We start from the raw sequence: 20,858 nt of genomic DNA, 5'->3' as shown, positions 1-20,858 counted from the left end.
TTCTTTCAAAAAACCAGCTTCTAGCTTTGTTGATGTGTATCCCTAGTTTCTATCTCATTGATCTCTGCTCTAATCTTGATTATTTCCCTTCTTGTGCATAGGGTTAGCTTAACTTGTTGTTGATTTTTCAGTTTAATGTGTGAAGAGATCTGGTGTATTCTGGATTTTCAATTTTTTTGAGGGAGGTTTGGATGGCTATGTATTTCCCGCTTAAGACTGCCTTTGCCGTATTCCATAGGTTTTGTACCAATGTGTCTTCATTCTCATTGGTTTCCATGAATTGTGTAAGTTCTTCTTGGATTTCCCAGTTGATCCAAACATCCTTAATCAGGGTGATTTTTAGTTTGAATTCCTTCCATACTTTTTCTGGAAAAACTGGTTGAGTTCCAGTTTCAAATCATTGTAGTCTGAGAATATGCAGGGAATAATCTCAATCTTTTCATATTGATTGAGCCCTGATTTGTGACCCAGTATGTGGTCTATTCTGGAGAAAGTTCCATGTGTGCTTGAGAAAAATGAGTATACTGTTGTTCTCTATATATCTATGAGGTCCATCTGGTCCAATGTGTCATTCAATGCTCTTGTTTCTTTATTGATTTTCTGTTTGGATGATCTGTCTATTACTGAGAGTGCTGTGTTAAGATTCCCTACTATGAATGTATTCATGTCAATATGACTCTTTATCTTGAATAACAGTTGTCTTCTGTAGTTGGCTGCTCCTGTATTGGGGGCATAAATATTTACAAGTGTTAGATCTTCTTGGTGGATAGACTCTTTAAGAATGATGTAGTGTCCTTCTTTATCTCTGACTAAAGTCTTTAGTTTAAAATGTAATTTATCTGATATAAGAATCACTATCCCAGGTTTCTTTTGAGGCCCATTGGCATGAAAGCTGTTTCTCCATCCCTTCATTTTAGTCTTGATGTATCTTTAGGTTCCAAATGGGTCTCTTGTAGACAGCATATGGATGAGTTCTGTCTTTTTATGCAATCTGAAACCCTGTGTCTTTTTATGGGAGTGTTGAGGCCATTCATGTTGAGAGTAATTATTGAAGATATGTTTTTATTGACATCATGTTGGCTGTGAATTCCTTGTTTCTATTGATTGTCTCTGTAAATTTCTGTTCTATGTCACTCTCAGGTTCTTTCTTCTTTTATAGAACCCCCCCCCCATTAATATTTCTTGAAGTGCCAGCTTGGTTGTCATATACTTTTTTTTTTTTTTTTTCGGTCATATACTCTTTTAAACCTTGCCAGTCCTGCAAGCTCTTTATCTCACCATCCATTTTGAATGTCAACCTTGTTGTATAAATTATTCTTGGCTGCGTGTTCTTCTCATTTAGTGAGAATATCCTGAATATGTCTTGCCAGCCCTTTCTGGCTTGCCAGGTTTCTGTGGACAGGTCTGATGATATTCTGATGGACCTTCCTCTGTACATAATGAATCTTTTCCCCCAGCCCACAGGAACTCTTGTCTAAAATTATGATTCATCAGTCTCACAATCAAGTGTCTTGAGTTCTTTTAGATTCATTGATCTTGGCGGGGGGTGATTTTTCTGCCTCTAGGACATAAACGCTGGTTCCATTCCTGAGATTTGGAAAAATTTCATCCAGAATTTGTTCAACTGTATTTTCCAATCTTATTTCTTTCTCCTCTCCCTCAATGATCCCAATAATTCTGATGCTGTAATATTTCATGGTATCATTTATTTCCCTAATTCTGTTTTCATGGCTTCTAAGCTGTTTGTTCCCAGGCCTCCTCCTGATCCTTATTCTCTATCAGTTTGTCCTCTACATCATTAGTTCTATCTTCTGCCTTGGTTACTCTAGCTGTTAGAGTATTTAGTTTAGATTGGATCTCATTGATAGCATTTTTAACTTCTTCCAGGGTGGCTTTCACTTCTACCCTTAGAGATCCCATGTTGTCACTAATGGTTTTCTTCAACCTAGCCATTGCCTGGATAATTTTACCCTGAATTCCCTTTCTGACATACTGTTTATGTCCATATCCAATGGTTCTGATTGGAGAGGGCACAGTTTCTGAATTTTTCCTGTGTTGGGTGTCCCTCCTCCTAGTCATTTTGGGGAGAGGTGGTTGAGGGGATGTGTAGCTGAACATCTCAACTGCAATCCAGGCAAAGTGCACCCTGGAATACGTTGGAGCAATTGGAAGTCACCACTGAAAAGAAGGGAAAAAAAAAAAAGAAGGGGGAAAAAAAAGAGAAAAGAGAGAGAAAGAGAGAGAGAAGAGAAGACTCAGCTAGAATGGGACACAAAGGTAAGATTTATAAGGTATACAAACAAAAATGGATGAACAAAAAGACCAATAAAAGTGAATGACAAAAAAAAGAACCCAGCCAAAATGAACCCCAAGGATAAGATTTATATAATACCAGAACAAAAACAAACACATAGAAACACTGACAGAAGAAAAAGATGAGAGGGTGGGTATAAATCCTCGATGTGGCCGAGGAAGTTTATTTTGATTCTTCCTAGGTGTATCTTGATATCTTTATTAAAAGACTCAACTTTCCAGAGATGAAGGGAGATAAAAACTAGTTTATATATAGGGGTAGTATTGATTAGGAAAAGAAGATTACTTTGAAGGTTATATCCATATGTATACTAAAAAAATAGAAAAACAAAAGAAAAACAGGTATATGTATGAAAAAGTTCAAGTTAAAAGGTTATTATGGGGGGAGGAGTCAAGATGGTGGAGAAGTAGCAGGCTGAGACTACATCAGGTAGCAGGAGATCAGCTCAATAGCTTATCTAAACATTGCAAACACCTACAAATTCAACGGGAGATCGAAGAGAAGAAGAACAGCAACTCTAGAAACAGAAAATCAACCACTTTCTGGAAGTTTATCTAAATATATATATTTTTTCTTTCTTTTTTATATTTTTTCTTTATTTGTTTTATTTTTTAAATTATTTTCTTTTTTTTTCTGAACCTTTTTTTATCCCCTTTCTCCCCCCCCCCCCACAATTTGGGATCTCTTCTGATAAGGTTACAGCGCATTTTTCTGGGGTCTTTGCCACCCTTTTAGTATTTTATTTGATCCTTCATATACTCTTATCTGGACAAAATGACAAGGCGGAAAAAATCACCACAAACAAAAGAACAAGAGCCAGTACCGAAGGCTAGGGACCTAATCAACACAGACATTGGTAATATGTCAGGTCAAGAGTTCAGAATGACGATTCTGAACATTCTAGCCGGGCTCGAAAAAGGCATGGAAGATATTAGAGAAACCCTCTCTGGAGATATTAAAGCCCTTTCTGGAGAAATTAAAGAACTAAAATCAACCAAGTTGAAATCAAAAAAGCTATTAGTGAGGTGCAATCAAAAATGGAGGCTCTCACTGCTAGGATCAATGAGGCAGAAGAAAGAATTCGTGATATAGAAGACCAAATGACAGAGAATAAAGAAGCTGAACAAAAGAGGGACAAACAGCTACTGGACCACGAGGGGAGAATTCAAGAGATAAGTGACACCATAAGATGAAACATTAGAATAATTGGGATTCCAGAAGAAGAAGAAATAGAGAGGGGAGCAGAAGGTCTATTGGAGAGAATTATTGGAGAGAATTTCCCTAATATGGCAAAGGGAACAAGCATCAAAATCCAGGAGATGCAGAGAACTCCCCTCAAAGTCAACAAGAATAGGTCCACAGCCTGTCACCTAATAGTAAAATTTACAAGTCTTAGCGACAAAGAGAAAATCCTGAAAGCAGCCCGGGAAAAGAAGTCTGTAACATAGAATGGTAAAAATATTATATTGGCAGCAGACTTATCCACAGAGATCTGGCAGGCCAGAAAGAGCTGGCATGATATATTCAGAGGACTAAATGAGAAAAACATGCAGCCAAGAATACTCTATCCAGAGTAGAATAGAAAATATTGAAAATAGAGGGAGAGATCAAAAGCTTCCAGGACAAACAAAAACTGAAAGAATTTGCAAACACCAAACCAGCTCTTCAGGAAATATTGAAAGGGGTCCTCTAAGCAAAGAGAGAGCCTAAAAGTAGTAGATCAGAAAGGAACAGAGACAATATACAATAACCGTCACCTTACAGGCAATATAATGGCACTAAATTCATATCTCCCAATAGTTACCTGAATGTTAATGGGCTAAATGCCCCAGTCAAAAGACACAGGGTATCAGAATGGATAAAAAAAACAAAACAGATCTATATGTTGCCTACAAGAAACTCATTTTAGACGCAAAGACACCTCCAGATTTAAAGTGAGGGCATGGAAAACAATTTACCATGCTAATGGGCATCACAAGAAAGCTGGGGTGGCAATCCTTATATCAGATCAATTAGATTTTAAGCCAAAGACTATAATAAGAGATGAGGAAGGACACTATATCCTACTCAAAGGGTCTGTCCAACAAGAAGATCTAACCATTTTAAATATCTATGCCCCTAACGTGGGAGCAGCCAACTATATCAACCAATTAATAACAAAATCAAAGAAACACATCAATAATAATACAATAATAGTAGGGGACTTGAACACTCCCCTCACTGAAATGGACAGATCATCCAAGCCAAAGATCAACAAGGAAATAAAGGCCTTAAATGACACATTGGACCAGATGGACATCACAGATATATTCAGAACATTTCATCCCAAAGCAACAGAATACACATTCTTCTCTAGTGCACATGGAACATTCTCCAGAATAGATCACATCCTGGGTCACAAATCAGGTCTCAACCAGTATCAAAAGATTAGGATCATTCCCTGCATATTTTCAGACCACAATGCTCTGAAGCTAGAACTCAATCACAAGAGAAAAGCTGGAAAGAACCCAAATACATGGAGACTAAACAGCATCCTTCTAAAGAATGAATGGGTCAACCAGGAAATTAAAGAAGAATTGAAAAAATTCATGGAAACAAATGATAATGAAAACACAACAGTTCAAAATCTGTGGGACACAGCAAAGGCAGTCCTGAGAGGAAAATATATAGCGGTACAAGCCCTTCTCAAGAAACAAGAAGGTCTCAAGTACACACCTAACCCTACACCTAAAGGATCTGGAGAAAGAACAAGAAAGAAACCCTAAACCCAGCAGGAGAAGAGAAATCATAAAGATCAGAGCAGAAATCAATGAAATAGAAACCAAAAAAAAACAATAGAAAAAATCAATGAAACTAGAAGCTGGTTCTTTGAAAGAATCAATAAGATTGATAAACCCCTGGCCAGCCTCATCAAAAAGAAAAGAGAAAGGACCCAAATCAATAAAATCATGAATGAAAGAGGAGAGATCACAACTAACACCAAAGAAATACAGACAATTTTAAGAACATACTATGAGCAACTCTACGCCAACAAATTGGACAATCTGAAAGAAACGGATGCATTCCTAGAGACATATAAACTACCAAAACTGAACCAGGAAGAAATTGAAAACCTGAACAAACCCATAACCAGTAAGGCGCTTGAAAGAGTCATCAAAAATCTCCAAACAAACAAAAGCCCAGGGCCAGATGGCTTCCCAGGGGAATTCTACCAAACATTTAAAGAAGAACTAATTCTTATTCTCCTGAAACTGTTCCAAAAAATAGAAATGGAAGGAAAACTTCCGAACTCATTTTATGAGGCCAGCATCACCTTGATTCGAAAATCAGACAAGGATCCCATCAAAAAAGAGAATTACAGACCAATATCCTTGATGAACACAGATGTGAAAATTCTCACTAAAATACTAGCCAATAGGATTCAACAGTATCTTAAAAGGATTATTTACCATGACCAGGTAGGATTTATTTCTGGGCTACAATGATGGTTTAACATCTGCAAATCAATCAATGTAATACAATATATTAATAAAAGAAAGAACTAGGACATATGATCTTCTCAAGAGATGCTGAAAAAGTATTTGACAAAGTACAGCATCCTTTCTTGATCAAATTCTTCAAAGTCTAGGGATAGAGGGCACATACCTCAATATCTTCAAAGTCATCTATGAAAAACACACAATGAATATCATTCTCAATGGAGAAAAACAGAGCTTTTCCACTCAGGTTGGAAACATGGCATGGATGCCACTACTGCTATTCAACATAGTACTAGAAGTCCTGACCTCAGTAATCAGACAGCAAACAGAAATTAAAGCATCCAAATTGGCAAAGAAGAATTCAAACTATCATTACTTGCAGGTGATATGATACTTTATGTGGAAAGCCCAAAAGACTTCACTCCAAATCTGCTAGAACTTGTACACGGATTTGGTAAAGTGTCAGGATATAAAATCAATGCATAGAAATCAGTTGCATTTCTATACCCCAACAGCAAGACAGAAGAAAGAGAAATTAAGGAGTCAATCCCATTTACAATTGCACCCCAAACTGTAAGATACTGAGGAATAAATCTAACTAAACAGGCAAAGTATCTGTACTCAGAAAACTATAAATTATTCCTGAGAGAAATTGAGGAAGACACAAAGAAATGGAATAATGTCCCATGATCATGGATTAGAAGAACAAATATTGTGAAAATGTCTATGCTTCCTAAAGCAATCTTCACGTTTAATGCAATCCCTATCAAAATATCATCCATATTTTTCAAGGAAATGAAACAAATAATCCCAAAATTTATATGGAACCAGAAAAGTCCTCAAATAGCCAGAGGAGTGTTGAAAAAGAAAGCCAAAGTTGGTGGCATCACAATTCCAGACCTCAAGCTCTATTACAAAGCTGCCATCATCAAGACAGTATGCTACTGGAACAAAAACAGACACATAGATCAATGGAACAGAAATAGCCCAGAAATAGACCCTTAGCTCTATGGTCAACGAATCTTCAACAAAGCAGGAATGAATGGCCAATGGATAAAAGACAGTCTCTTCAACAAATGGTGTTGGGAAAATTGGACAGTCACATGCAGAAAAATTAACTGGACCATTTCTCTACACCACCCACAAAAACAGACTCAAAATGGATGAAGGAACGCAATGTAAGTAAGAAAGGAATCCATCAAAATCCTTGAGGAGAACACAGGCAACAACCTCTTCGACCTCAGCTGCAACAACTTCTTCCTAGAAACATTGCAAAAGGCAAGAGAAGCAAGGGCAAAAATGAACTATTGGGACTTCCTCAAGATCAAAAGCCTTTACACAGCAAAGGAAACAGTCAACAAAACCAAAAGGCAACTGACAGAATGGGAGAAGATATTTGCAAACAGCATATCAGATAAAGGGCTAGTATCCAAAATCTATAAAGAACTTATCAAACTCAACCCCAAAGCACAAATAATCCAATCAAGAAATGGGCAAAGGATATGAACAGACATTTCTGCAAAGAAGACATCCAGATGGCCAACAGACACATGAAAAAGTGCTCCATGTCATTCGGCATCAGGGAAATACAAATCAAAACCACAATGAGATAGCACCTCACACCATTCAGGATGGCTAAAATTAACAAGTCAGGAAATGACAGATGCTGGCAAGGATGCAGAGAAAGGGGAACCCTCCTACACTGTTGGTGGGAACGCAAGCTGGTGCAGCCACTCTGGAAAACGGCATGGAGGTTCCTCAAAAAGTTGAAAATAGAGCTACCCTATGACCCAACAATTGCACTAGTGGGTATTTACCCTAAAGATACAAACGTAGTGATCTGAAGGGGCACGTGCACCCGAATATTTATAGCAGCAATGTCCACAATAGCCAAACTATGGAAAGAGCCCAGATGTCCATCAACAGAAGAATGGATAAAGAAGATGTGAGATACACACACACACACACACACACACACACACTATGGAATACTATGCAGCCATCAAAAATGATATCTTGCCTTGCCTTTTGCAATGGAACTAGAGGGTATTATGTTGAGGGAAATAAGTCAATCAGAGAAAGACAACTATCATATGATCTGTGGTTGAGGGCTAGGGAAGGAAAAAATGAAACAGAATGGGCTTGGGAGGCAGACAAACCATAGTAGACTCTTAATCTCACAAAAAAAACTGAGGGTTGCTGTGGGGAGTTGGGTAGGTAGAGGGTAGTGGGGTTATGGACACTGGAAAGGATATGTGCTATGGTGAGTGCTGTGAAGTGTGTAAATCTGGAGATTCACAGACCTGTACCCCTGTGGCTAATAATACATTATATATTAATAAAAGTTTTTTAAAAAAGTTTATTATAGACTATGTGTAGTGAATCTCTAGTTGTAATGGTAAGTAGGTTAAAAAAATTAAAAAACAAGAACAGTAAAAATGAATTTAAAATAAAAGTTGTATCTATGAAATATTCAGGTTTTAGGGTACTACTGGGAGCTTAATCTCATTTTCCCCTGATATTGGTGTTTTACAGTTTTGTTTTTTTTTTTTAAGATTTTATTTATTTATTTGACAGAGAGAGATCACAAGTAGGCAGAGAGGCAGGCAGAGAGAGAGGAGGAAGCAGGCTCCCCACGGAGCAGAGAGCCTGATGTGGGGCTCGATCCCAGGACCCTGAGATCATGACCTGAGCCGAAGGCAGCGGCTTAATCCACTGAGCCACCCAGGCGCCCCGGTGTTTTACAGTCTTATGGGGACTGTGCCGTGGTGGTCCTCTCATTCTTTTGGCTGGCTTTCTTGGGGAGGGGCCTGCTGTGCTGTTTTTCAATCAGTCTTGCTTTGGTTGAGTCCTCCTACTCCCTATCAAGAGGCTGGGCACTTTGGTAACTGGTTTTTCAGCCTTTTGTTCTCTGGAGGTTTTTGTTCTTTGGTGGGTTTTTTAGCTTTTCAGATGTTTAGTGGAAAGCAAAATGAACCCAGACCTCCATTTCAGAGAGAAGCTTCAGTCTGCTCCCCTCTGGGTGGTTCAGAACACACAGACTCCCCCTCTGCAAACTCCGCTGAGCCATGCAAACTTCCACAAGCAGTACATGTTCCCAGCCACCATCTCAGGGGTCTCTCGAAGTGCCTGCATGTCCCTGCACCCCCCATGCCACTAAAACTACAAGCGATATTGGTACAGAGAGCCTGCTTCTGGTGGTTGCCTTTGCAGGGACTGCTATCTGGGGTTCAGGCCTCAGGGTTTTATAGGTTGTTGCCTGCTAGAGAGATAGCATGCCTAGTTTCTCAAGCCTGGACTGGGAGTATTCAGACCCTCGGCCAGTCCTAGATACCACTGGCTAGTGCCCACACAGAGTTCTCTCAGGCATGAGTGGGGAGCATGGTTCAGACACTGGTCAGGCATTGCATGCAGAGCACAAAAAGGCTGTGGTTCTAGAGAGCGCTGGCTCGTGCCCACACCAGACTCCCTCATGTGTGCCAGCTGGAGTGCATCTAGCCCAGTGGTGGTGCAAACAGCAGAAGGTGGGGACTTAGGGACAATGGCTTGGAGGCTTTGCTGCACTTTCTCTGGCATGAGTGTTCGCCAGTGGTGGCTGTTCTGGATCCATGGGCTTAGGCCTGTGCCCATGACCGCCCAATTCCACCAGTTGCCCCTTAAGATCTCTTGCTCTTTTTGAGTGCTTTTAACCAGACTTCAAGTTAATGGTGTCCTCAATCACAGGGCACTTTTGTATTCGGGTATTATTTTCCAGTGGGTCATTTCTGGCAGCTTCCTCCCCCTTCTGTTTATCTTTTGATATCAGTCCAAGTGTTTCCACTCTGCTTTAAGTCTCCACTGGTTCTTCTGCCCCTGTAGAAATCCAGAAGTGTATAATCCTACATCTCAGGCTAATTTCATGGGTGTTCAGATTGTTCTGGTAGATAATTAGCTCACTTTAGGGGACCAGATGAAACAGGCTCTCCTACTTCTCTGCCATCTTGCCTCTTCTTCCTCATTTATCCTAGCAGTTAGAGCCTCCAGTTTTGACTGGATCTCATTAATAGTCTTTTTTATTTCTATTCGATTAGATTTCAGTATTATTTCTCCAGAAAGGTATACTCTAATGTCTTCCATACTTTTCTCAAGCCCAGCTAGTATCTTAATAATTGTTATTCTGAACTCTAGTTTCAACATCTTACTTATATCCATATTGATGAGATATCTGGCAGTCAGTATTCCTCTTGTTCCTTTTTTTGAGGTGAATTTTTCTGCCTCGTCATCTGTCCAGAGAAGAATGGATGAAAAAGAGAACAAAATACTGTACTGGCAACAACCACACCAGAGAATGCACTAAGCAAATCAGAGGAGACTCCAAAACCAAATTTTATATATACATATATGAGAATATATATATATTCATATATATTCATATATATATATGAATATATATATATGAGAGAGACTATAACCAGACAGGTAAACAGAATAGAGTAATACACTGTATCCTGTGTGTATTTTGATCTCTTTCTTAGAAAACTAGACCCCAAAACTGTAAAGAAAGAAAAACATATATGTAAAAAAATAAAATTAAATAGATTGAAAAGATAGAATGTAACTGTAAAGATGACAATTAAAAGACAAAAAAAAGTATGAGCAGGGGAACAGAACAGAGCAATACACAGCATCTTGAGTGTGCTTTGGTTTGTTTGTTAGAAGAAACCACATCCCAAAGTTGTAAAGAAATAAAAACTTATATATATAGAAAAATAAAATTAAATACAATACAGGGCACCTGGGTGGCTCAGAGGGTTAAGTGTCTGATTTCTGTTAGGTACATGATCCTCGGATCCTGGGACCAAGCTCCACATCGGGTCCCTGTTCAGCAGGGAGTTGACTTCTCCCTCTGCCTTTCACCCAGTTTCTGCTCTCTCTCTTTCTCTCTAATAAGTAATAAAACGTTTAAAAAATTAAATACAATGAAAGAATAGAATGTAAACATAAGAAATTAAAAATATTTTAAAAAGAGGTGATAAAAATTTTGTTGAAAAAGGAAAGAAAAAATTAAATTTGAAAGGCAAAAGAATGGTGGGGGGGAAGAACATGAATTCTCTCCACTAGTTTCCCCTAACACTGGAGTTTTGCAGTTCTGTGTGTTTGGTAAACTTTCTCTTAGCTGGATGTTCTTGCTGATCTTCTGGGGGAGGGACCTGTTGTGCTGATTCTCAAATTTCTTTGCCAAGGGCAGAATTACACTGTCCTTTCCAGCTAGTCATGCTAAGTAAGTGGCTCTGGATTGCTCTATGTGGCTTTTATTCCCTAAAGTCTTTCCACGCTGCTTTAGAGGATCAGAATGAAAATGGTGGCCTCCCAATCTTCAGCCCCAGAGCCAAGAGCTCAGTGAGCCCTCAGGGAAAAGTAGTCAATCACTCCTGTCTCTTGGTCTCTGTTCTTAGTCTGTGTTCACCCAGCCTGTGACTGAGCATTTCTATCTCTGACATGTGATTTTACTTTGAGTCTCCAAACCCTGCTGATTCCTGCAGTGTACACCCACACCATTCTTCCTGGGAGAGGAAGGTGGGGTCTCACTATGGTTCTGCCACTTGCTGGGTACCTGTTTGAAGAGCAGTCACCTAACCATGCTGGTTCAAAGTTTATCACAACACCAAGCTGAGAGCCCACTCCTGGGCTTGCTGATTGCAGATGACTTGCCTGCTCAGATGCCTGGGAACTCTGCCACACTTAGGCACCCCCAGTCTTTCTGTGACCCTGGGGATTCTAAGACAACACTGTCACATTGGATTCTGCCCCACTTCACCACCTGAGCTTCCTTCTGGCAGCGGCATCCCTTATTGGAGTAGACTTTTAAAAGTTCTGATTTTGTGCTACACTGCTATAACACTTTCCAGTGCCAGCTGCCAGGGCTCCCTCCCTCTGCAGTCTATCTTTCCATATATCACCTTGGACTCACTTCTCTGCACCTCCTACCTTGCAGAAAATGGTCACTTTTCTATTTGTAGAGTTGCAGCTACTCTTTTCTTAGATCTCTGGTTGATTTTGCAGGTGTTCAGAATGAATTGAAGACTATCCACCTGAATTCCTGGGTTTATATGAAATTAAGGTCTCCTACTCCTCTGCCATCTTGGACTCCTGGTGTTGTTATTGTGTCAATCTTTTAAAACAACAGAAATTCAATCATCATAATATCATATTGAGGTTTGTAGTGCTTATTTTAGATTAGAAGTAAAATACCAACATATTTTGAACAGTTTCATGTAATAAAAATTACAGGATCATTTGAATTGAATAAGCAATGTATAAGACATTGGAAGATCTAGTTCTTCCATGTGCCTTGCTGCCCATCAGACTCACACTTCCTATTACTCAGCTAAAGTTATTTTCTCTCTCTGAGAGTGGTTTTTTGGTGTGTCTCGTTTTGTTTTGTTTTGTTTTTAAGTAGATCTGTAGGTTTCCTGATACAAACGTTCTATGACTTTGAGTTACTACTGTGTTTTCATGGTTACGCTAATGCTTCCACCCTTCATCTGCTTGGCTCAGTTGAACAATTATCTTTCCATTATTTCTCTGGGAGAGCCACCTGGTCTTCTTTAGTGTCCCTGCTCTATTCTTTATATTCATAGCACACCATATGGATCATCAGGATTCAGAGCAAGATAGACAATACTAGTGATTTCAAGCTGTGTTTTAATTCAGGGAATTGGATCCTTATAGGATAGAAGGAACAGAAGTTAGCCACTTGTAGACTATTGATTAGAAGGTTACACCACTGTAGTAGCTACCAAGAGATAAAAAACTTCTGCTGCCCCAGTCATAAGCTGGTGACTAGGCTCTGGGACATGGAGTCTGGTTACCATCAACACATATGTATGACGTTGGTTGCCAGTATCAATACAGGCAGGAAGATCGTTGCTACCCCATATCCATTTTGAGCTATCATTAAGATTATCTTGTAAGTCCTTATTCAGACTTTAAAGTTTAACCTCAAGTTCATGTGGGAAATGTAGAAATTAGCTTTCCAATCCCTTCAACTAGAAAGAGGGTGGAATTTTGGTTAGGAGGGCCAACCCAAATGTCTCCTAATGCATGTATAATGCTTGACATGCTGAATTCATTTATTTTTCAGAGATGTTCCTACCAGTCTATAAGACTCTTAAAGTCAGGACCATGCCTATTAAATTTGTATCAATACGTTAAGAAGAAGAACTTCAAATGATTATAGTCCATTCAGAAAATGTGCATCAGTAGTAAACACTGGAAAAGTTTCACTAACAGAGTTATATGCATATATACATGGTGGACTGATAAAGTCTAGTTGGAAGACCAGTGAAGGTTGGAAAGATAGGGAAATCTTAAGAAAAGGTTTAGATTACAACATGAATTTTTTATTTTTATTTTTTTATTTGAGTATAGTTGACACACAATGTTACATTAATTTTAGGTGTACAATTTTTCTAGTGATTCAACTTCTCTATATGTTATGCTGTGCTCACCATAAGTGTAGCTATGATCATCACCATACAACCTATTACAATATCACTGACTATATTCCCTATGCTGTATCTTTTATTTGCAAACGTACTCATTCCATAATTGGAAGACTGTATCTCCCACTCCTCTTCACCCATTTTGCCCATCCCTTATGCCCCTTCACTCAGGCAACTATCAGTTTGTTCTCTGTATTTCTAAGTGTGACTTTGTTCTTTTGTTTTTTCGTTTTGTTTTTAGATTCTACAAATGAGTGAAATCGTCTGGTATTTGTCTTTCTATGTCTGAAATATCTCACTTAGTGTAAAGACTACAACATGAGTTTTGAAGAATGGTAAAATTTGAATTGACTCAAAGACAAGGATGTTACTATGGAGAGACTTAATAGATAGTAGCACTGTGAGTGCCTGGAGCTGCCCCTCCTCAAAAAGGAAATTTATTACATACAAAAATCTTTTTTATTTATTCATTAATTCATTTACAAATGTTTATTAAGGGGCTACTAGACATTCCAGCTATTTTTCAGGGGCTAGGGATGTAAAAATTAATAAAATAGGAAAAATGATTAGAGAAGAATTGAAGCTTAGTAGATACAGCAGATATTTTCAGATATTGATACATTGTTTGACACTTTAAAAAAATATTTTGAAATAGTTTGTGTGTCTGAATAACTATGCCTCCCCACCCCTTCTTTTTCTCACATATGTAGTTCAAATGGTTCCTAATATGTTTTGCAACATAGAAATTCTTATAAAAGCTCTGCCAGATGGTCTCAATGTCTAAATGTTTAATAGTTACATTATACTATAATATATGTTAACACAGTTGTGAAGAGGAGAATAATAATAATATAATAAGTAAGAGATATAGAGTGTAGTTAGCCTATTTATTCCCTACCTCATCCCCCACCTTTCATAAAACATGAGTTTAATAGGGAATATAGTAAATAAGAAGGGTGTTTAATTTGGGGTTTATGTTAAGATTTTGTTTAAAGCCAAACAACACCTTTCTAGAGAACGCTAAGTGAGTTTAGACTCATATCTGTCTCCCATGAATATATCTTCACCCAATCTGCTAATGGAATTATGTAGTAAGATCAAGTACCTTCCTAACTTAATCAGTGCTTAATGCCTTATCTTATTTAGATTGCAATCTCTTCAAAGGGAGCAACCTTTCAAACTTTGTAATTGCCACCTCTACTTTTCCTTTTTATTGTCCACCCTGAAACTCATTGGTCACGTGTGCTTATGTCATATTACTGTGTGATCATTATGCAAATTCTTCTCCTTTTGCGATTTTGTTTCTATTTAGCAAACCATCTGGAACCATCTACACACTTGGAAAATGTCTCCCTGCATTCCTAATTACTAATAGAAGTTCTAAACAAAATTTGTTTCCTAGAGCAAATACTTGGGTAAGACACTGTTTATTTATTCAGCTGGAAAAGTGACACTCATTTTAAGCTTAGAAAGAGTAATCCCAGAATGATACATATATGTTTTCTTTTTTTTAAGAGAGAGAGTGCAGGGGCGCCTGGGTGGCTCAGTGGTTAAAGTCTCTGCCTTTTGCTCAGGTCATGATCCCAGGGTCCTGGGATCGAGCCCCACATTGGGCTCCCTGCTCAGCGGCAAGCCTGCTTCCTCCTCTCTCTCTGCCTGCCTCTCTGCCTGCTTGTGATCTGTCTATAAAATAAATAAATAAAATCTTAAAAAAAAAGAGAAAGAGAGAATGCACACATGAGCAGGGAGTAGGGGAGAGAGGACAGAGAGAGAGGGAGACAGATCTCAAGCAGACATCCCATTGAGCACTGAGCCTGAGTTGGGGCCTGATCTCTTCACCCTGAGATCACACACTTGACCCAAAACCAATGGTCTGTTGCTTAACCAACTGTGCCGCCCAGGCACCAGTATGTATGTATGTTTTATACTCTGCTTTTATAACACAGTATTTGAGTAAATATGACTTAATATTGAATCAGTTTGTATTTTTAATTATTATCATTTCTAATGTGAAATCTTCCATTATTTTATAAAGAAATTTTTATAATATAAAACATCCAAAACAAGGAAAAATTGAAATATCATAAATTTCAAATAACAAAGATAACCAATGCTACAATTTAAATGTATTTTTTTCTAGTCTTTTCATTTGGCTATGATATAAAAGAAAGGAATAGTTATATATATTCTCAGAGCATTTTTTAGATTAGTTACAAATGGCGCCTTTCCTCTAGTGGATTATTTTGAGACATTCCACCTTTTTAGTATGGCTCCCACTCAGAGCCCTATATGGTTTATAGCAATTGGGGTTATCACTCCAGACTTTGTACTCTGGGAAAATCCATAATTCAGTGGAGAAAAAATTCCTGAAGCTCCTGGGAAATAACTAGAAGAGAAGGAGTAATGTAATCCCAAAGAGGCATGAAAGTTACCTGAGACAGTCCTATGGGTCCATTTCAGCAGACATAATTCTGATGTGTTAAGGGTGTCAGGGGAGATAGGATTTCAGCTTCTTTTAAACCACCCCCCCCCACACACACACATCTCAGTACCTAAGTTTAAGGTTGTCATTGTGGGAAATACTGTCTTCATTTCCCTCCAAGATACCCTTGATACTGCTTTTGATTAGATTCACTTGAATACATTTAAAGCAATGTTTGTATTGTGGGGACATATAAAATACTGCTTTTCATTGATCCTACATGCTCCTAAATGTGGACTTGATTCTATCCATTTATGATTCAATTAATCGATACTCATCTTCTGCACTCCCCAGAAACTTCTCTAATGATCTTCATATAAAATGGCTGTGTGATCAGTGGTTACAGATATCAGGCCTTATGGCCATCTCTGGCAAGTTATATATTATAGTCACTTTCTCTATCCCTGACAATTCTCCAAAAACCTGTGATTTATCTGTGTCTTATTTATCATCCAGTCTAGCACATTTGTGCATTTTCTGATGTTAAGACTATTATTATTAGCTTATGCATTAAATTGTTTGCAACGAGGATCAGAATTGTTGTTCTCATTCTTACAAGAAAACCCCTTTTCAAGGAGGCTTTGCCGTGTCTCACCTTAAGACATCTGGAGTTTATTTCTCCATCCCCTGAATATGGGCTTAACATGTGACTTGTTTTGGCCAATAGGACATATGCAAACAAAGGCTTGAAATGTGATTGCCCACTGGGGCTTGCCTTCTTTTCCTAAGCTAGGAAAGCTGTTGCCATGTGAACAAGGTAGATTAGCTTCCTTGGGGGAGGAAAGATGTGTGGATAGAGGCCCAGCTGTTACAGGTCACCAATGGCCTTGGTCATAATTCTGGAGACTAGACTCTCCAGTCCTCAGGGAGCCAATCCAGACCAGAAAAACTGCCCATTCAACTCACAGAATCATGGTCAACAATAATAACAACATAAAGGTTTGTTTTCTTCCAGACATTTTCTAATGGGAATAGTTTCTTATGCAGTAAAATTGAGCTGATATAAAACTTGGTACCAGAAGTGGTAGGATGCTGTAACAAAACTCAAAACACATAGCAATGGCTTGAGGATAAGACTGGAAATGGAGGCTGAAAAAGCAGTGCAGAAACTGCTGTCAAAACCTGAAAAAAAGGCAAACAAGCTGTTAGAAGCTAGGAAAGTGCTGAGAAAACAGCAATAGCCAGCTAAAAAGATGATAATCCACATTATGTGGCTACAAAACAGTTGACAAAGCTGTCATGAGATTTAAAAATGTAAGTAATAACCTTGTAGATATGCCTAAGACAATTTTATGGCCAAACGGTTAAGGCATTCGTTGGCTTCTCCAGCTGCACTTGATTCAATACTGTGAGAAAAAGAAGCACTAAAGAAAGAACGATTTGGCAAGCAGAATTTAGAGATGCAGGGAAGCCAAATTTCGGGGTTGGAAAATAAAGCTGTTTTTCATATCTAGTATCTCCAGATGGCAAAAGTTTCTTGAAATAAAAATGGCTCCTTGATAAGGGTGAATCAATTGTATGGCTATCAGATTCTTTTATGAGTCTTATGGAAGAGGTAAGGTAGTGCCTAACAGACTCTTTCATCTGGACAAAAGAGCTTTCAGTAACTTTAAGAGTACTTTCTTATATCAGCCTGACATGCTGCCCAGAGAGATGTCTTTTCCAAAGAAATTGTGGATGTAGATTTTGGATCATGGAGTGGACTTGATTCTGCTTCATAGGGGAACTTAAAAAGCCTAGTGAAAGATTTTTATAAAAAGAAAAGAAACAGTTGGAAACCAAAGGAAACCTCTGAGTCCCAACTTTCTATGGATAGGACTCAGGATTCTAGAACAGCACTGCACAATAGACTTGGGAAATATCCCTGGGGACAATATTAGGCCCCAGTTAGATAATATGTCCTGTTCTAGGAGGAGAGACTCTTGTTAATGTTTGCTTGGGAAGACTTCACAGTAGCTATCAACCATGTCACTGTCTATAATTCTTTCTTTCCATTTTGAGTTGAGGTGTCTATTGCTGTTACCTATTCTTTCTTGCTATTATGTGGTGTGTGTGTGTGTGTGTGTGTGTGTGTGTGTGTGTGTGTGTGTGTGACACAGATAACTTTAGTGCTAAGTCTTTGGATAAAGAGGAATCACACTTGAAGATCCTCAGATCCTCATCTGTATCTAGACCTTATTTAAATAAAGATCTTGTTTGTACTTCAAAACTAATACCATAATGAGATGTGACTTTTGGGAAAGAGAAGAAATGCATTTTTCATGTGGGAAGAAAGTTTATTCTGTGGCCAGAGGGCAAAATGTGGTGGATTATTTGCAGTGATGGCCACAATAATTCCTGCTCTTTATAAACACATCTCTTTGTATTGTAACTTTGATCTTTTTCCCAATAAGAGGCGTTTGATTCTTGCTCTGTAAAGTGGAGCATTGCCACGTGACCTGTTTTGGCCAATGGGATATGAAGAAGACAAAAACCCAGACACATAAATGATTATACATTAATATTTGCCCTCCATGGCTGCACAGGTCATTCTTTTTTTAAAATCATTTTTATTAACATATAATGCATTATTTGCCCCATGTGTACAGGTCTGTATATCATCAGGCTTACACATTTCACAGCACTCACCTTAGCACATACCCTTGCCAATGTCCATAACCCAACACCTTATCCATCCCCCCCACCCCCCAACAACCCTAGTTTGTTTTGTGAGATTAAGAGTCACTTATGTTTCGTCTCCCTCCCAATCCCATCTTGTTTTTCCTTCATTTTTTCCTTCCCTACCCTACCCCCACAACCTCACGCCCTGCCTCTCAAATTCCTAATATCCGAGAGATCATATGATAATTGCACAGGTCATCCGTGAACAAGGATGTGACAGTCCTAACCAGCCAAGAGACCACAGGGAAGATAACCAGGAAGAAGCAGCTTAAGAATGTCACACTGGTAGGTGGGGCCATCCTGACCACGTAGCTCCAGCTGAGCCACCAGCTGACAGCAACCACTTGAGTGGAAGGCAGTTAAGGCCAGCAGAACTGCTCAACTGATCCCAGCACAAATTGCCCATCCACTGAATCATGATCTATTAAGTCATTGTTGTTGTAAACAGCTAAGTTTTGGAATGATTTGTTAGGCAGCGAAAGTTAACTGATAAAGAGCCTTCATTTAAAATACAATTTAAAGTAGTAGATCTTCATAGAATTACTTTTTAAATGAACACTGCAACAATTTTGCCTTCGTGTGCTTGAGTACAATTTTCTTGTCTTGAATCTCAAGAAGTTCTGTTAATAGTTTCTTTGTTTGAGGACCTTAGTGCTTTATTTTGGATTCCCTTGCAAGGTGCCCTCATAATTAAGTAGCTTTTGACCCGTTTAAATTTGTTTAAATTTAACCTGTCACCTTTATAAGAATTCAACTCTTCTTCCTGGAAAATTCCTTTCTTCCCTAAAAAGATTCCTTGTCCTTATTCCCTCCTTTAAAAAAAAAAAAAAGTAAAGAAAAGAAAAGAAACAGACTTCTTTGCCATTTAGACATTTAGTGTTTGTTTTCAAATGCTTGTTCGTTTTCAGCTGACTCAAACATTTTTCCCAAGTTTCCAATAAGTTGTTCTTAAGTAGTCTCCAGACTTCTTCACAGTTATTTATTTTCAGAACCATTTAAGAATTTTTTTTCTAAGAAGAGCCCAAATTTTGTCATAGTCCCCTTTTCTAAAACTGAGTAACTTCATAGTAAATATTTTTGGTTTTCCTTTCTTGATAGAATACTGGACTGAATCACATGATAATTGCTGTTTAATAAGCACTTCTTGAGGGACAACATCTCTTTTATGAACATCCCTTCAGATGAGCAAAACCATCACTTCCCCTCTTCTGAGGTAGTTGAAAACCAAGGCTTACCTGCTATCTATAGTGTATTCTTGAGCTATTAAGAAGATTCAGATGTAAATGAGGTAGAAAGGGAAAATATCATTTTATTTCTTTTGGCCCTTTTCTGATTAATCTGCTCTCCCTATAAGGACATACCTTTATAACATATGTATTACAGTTATTTGTGAATTCATTTTATCTTTCCTACTAAACTCAACATATTTGAGAATAAGGTTCAGATTTCTATCATCTTTGTATCTTTCAGAGTAAACCCAGGACATAGGAGTTACATTATAAATAACTGAATAAATGAACAATTAACAAATAAATTGATGAATGCATCCAAGCTATGACCTGAGCTCAGAACTCCTGTCTTGGGAAAGAGAGATGGTTAGACCAGATATGTGGCCCTCCTAAATGAACTCTTTCTCTCACCACTGTTGCCTTGTCTTGTTTTCCTACCTTGTTAGGCCTTCCTTAAAGGAAAAAGATAGGGTTAAATAAAGAGAAAATCCATAGTAACAAGAACATTCTCTTTCCTCACTCAACCTGAATATACTACACAGTTATCATGTATCACTCAAAAAGACTTTGGACCTGTTATACCTACTTCTTCTGCTGGTATTCCTAAAAGTTAAAGAGCAATCTGGAGATGGTAGTGGCACAGTTCTTGAATCTCTCCGACTATGCAATAAAATAAGCAAAGCAATGACTATGGCAAACCCAAAGATCCATATACAAAATCATGTGAATACATATCCTCCTGAACCTCCAAATATGAGTGGTGACAAACCACCAACAATTCACAGTACAAGGCATTCATATCTATGTGAGGAGAAATGGAGGAAATATGATTGGATTTCTATTAGTTCTGGGAATGGTGAGCAGTGGGCTAATCTGAGAACATCAGTCGAAAGAACATGACAGGTTTCTGTAGGATCCAATCCAAAGAAAAGTACAGTGGATTATGTTGCTATAAACTCTAATGGCACAGGAGGCATTTGGGCCTATAACCTCTCAAAATTATTAAAACAAAGCAATCTTCCAAGACTAAGCCCTGCAATGAGGAGAAACTGCTAGATGTTGAATTCAATGAGCAGGATAGAGGCAGTAGGGCCAAGAAATGAAACAGTCCAGATACAGGTGAGGAAAGAGAATGGAAGAAGCAGATCTCAAAATACATCAGACTACCAGAAAAACTTCTTTACTTACAAGGATAATGGCTGTATAAAA

Source organism: Meles meles, chromosome 2 (assembly GCF_922984935.1).
Source record: "Meles meles chromosome 2, mMelMel3.1 paternal haplotype, whole genome shotgun sequence".
Lineage (NCBI taxonomy): Eukaryota > Metazoa > Chordata > Mammalia > Carnivora > Mustelidae > Meles > Meles meles.
The sequence above is the reverse complement of the archived record's forward strand: the minus strand, read 5'-3'. Positions refer to the sequence as shown.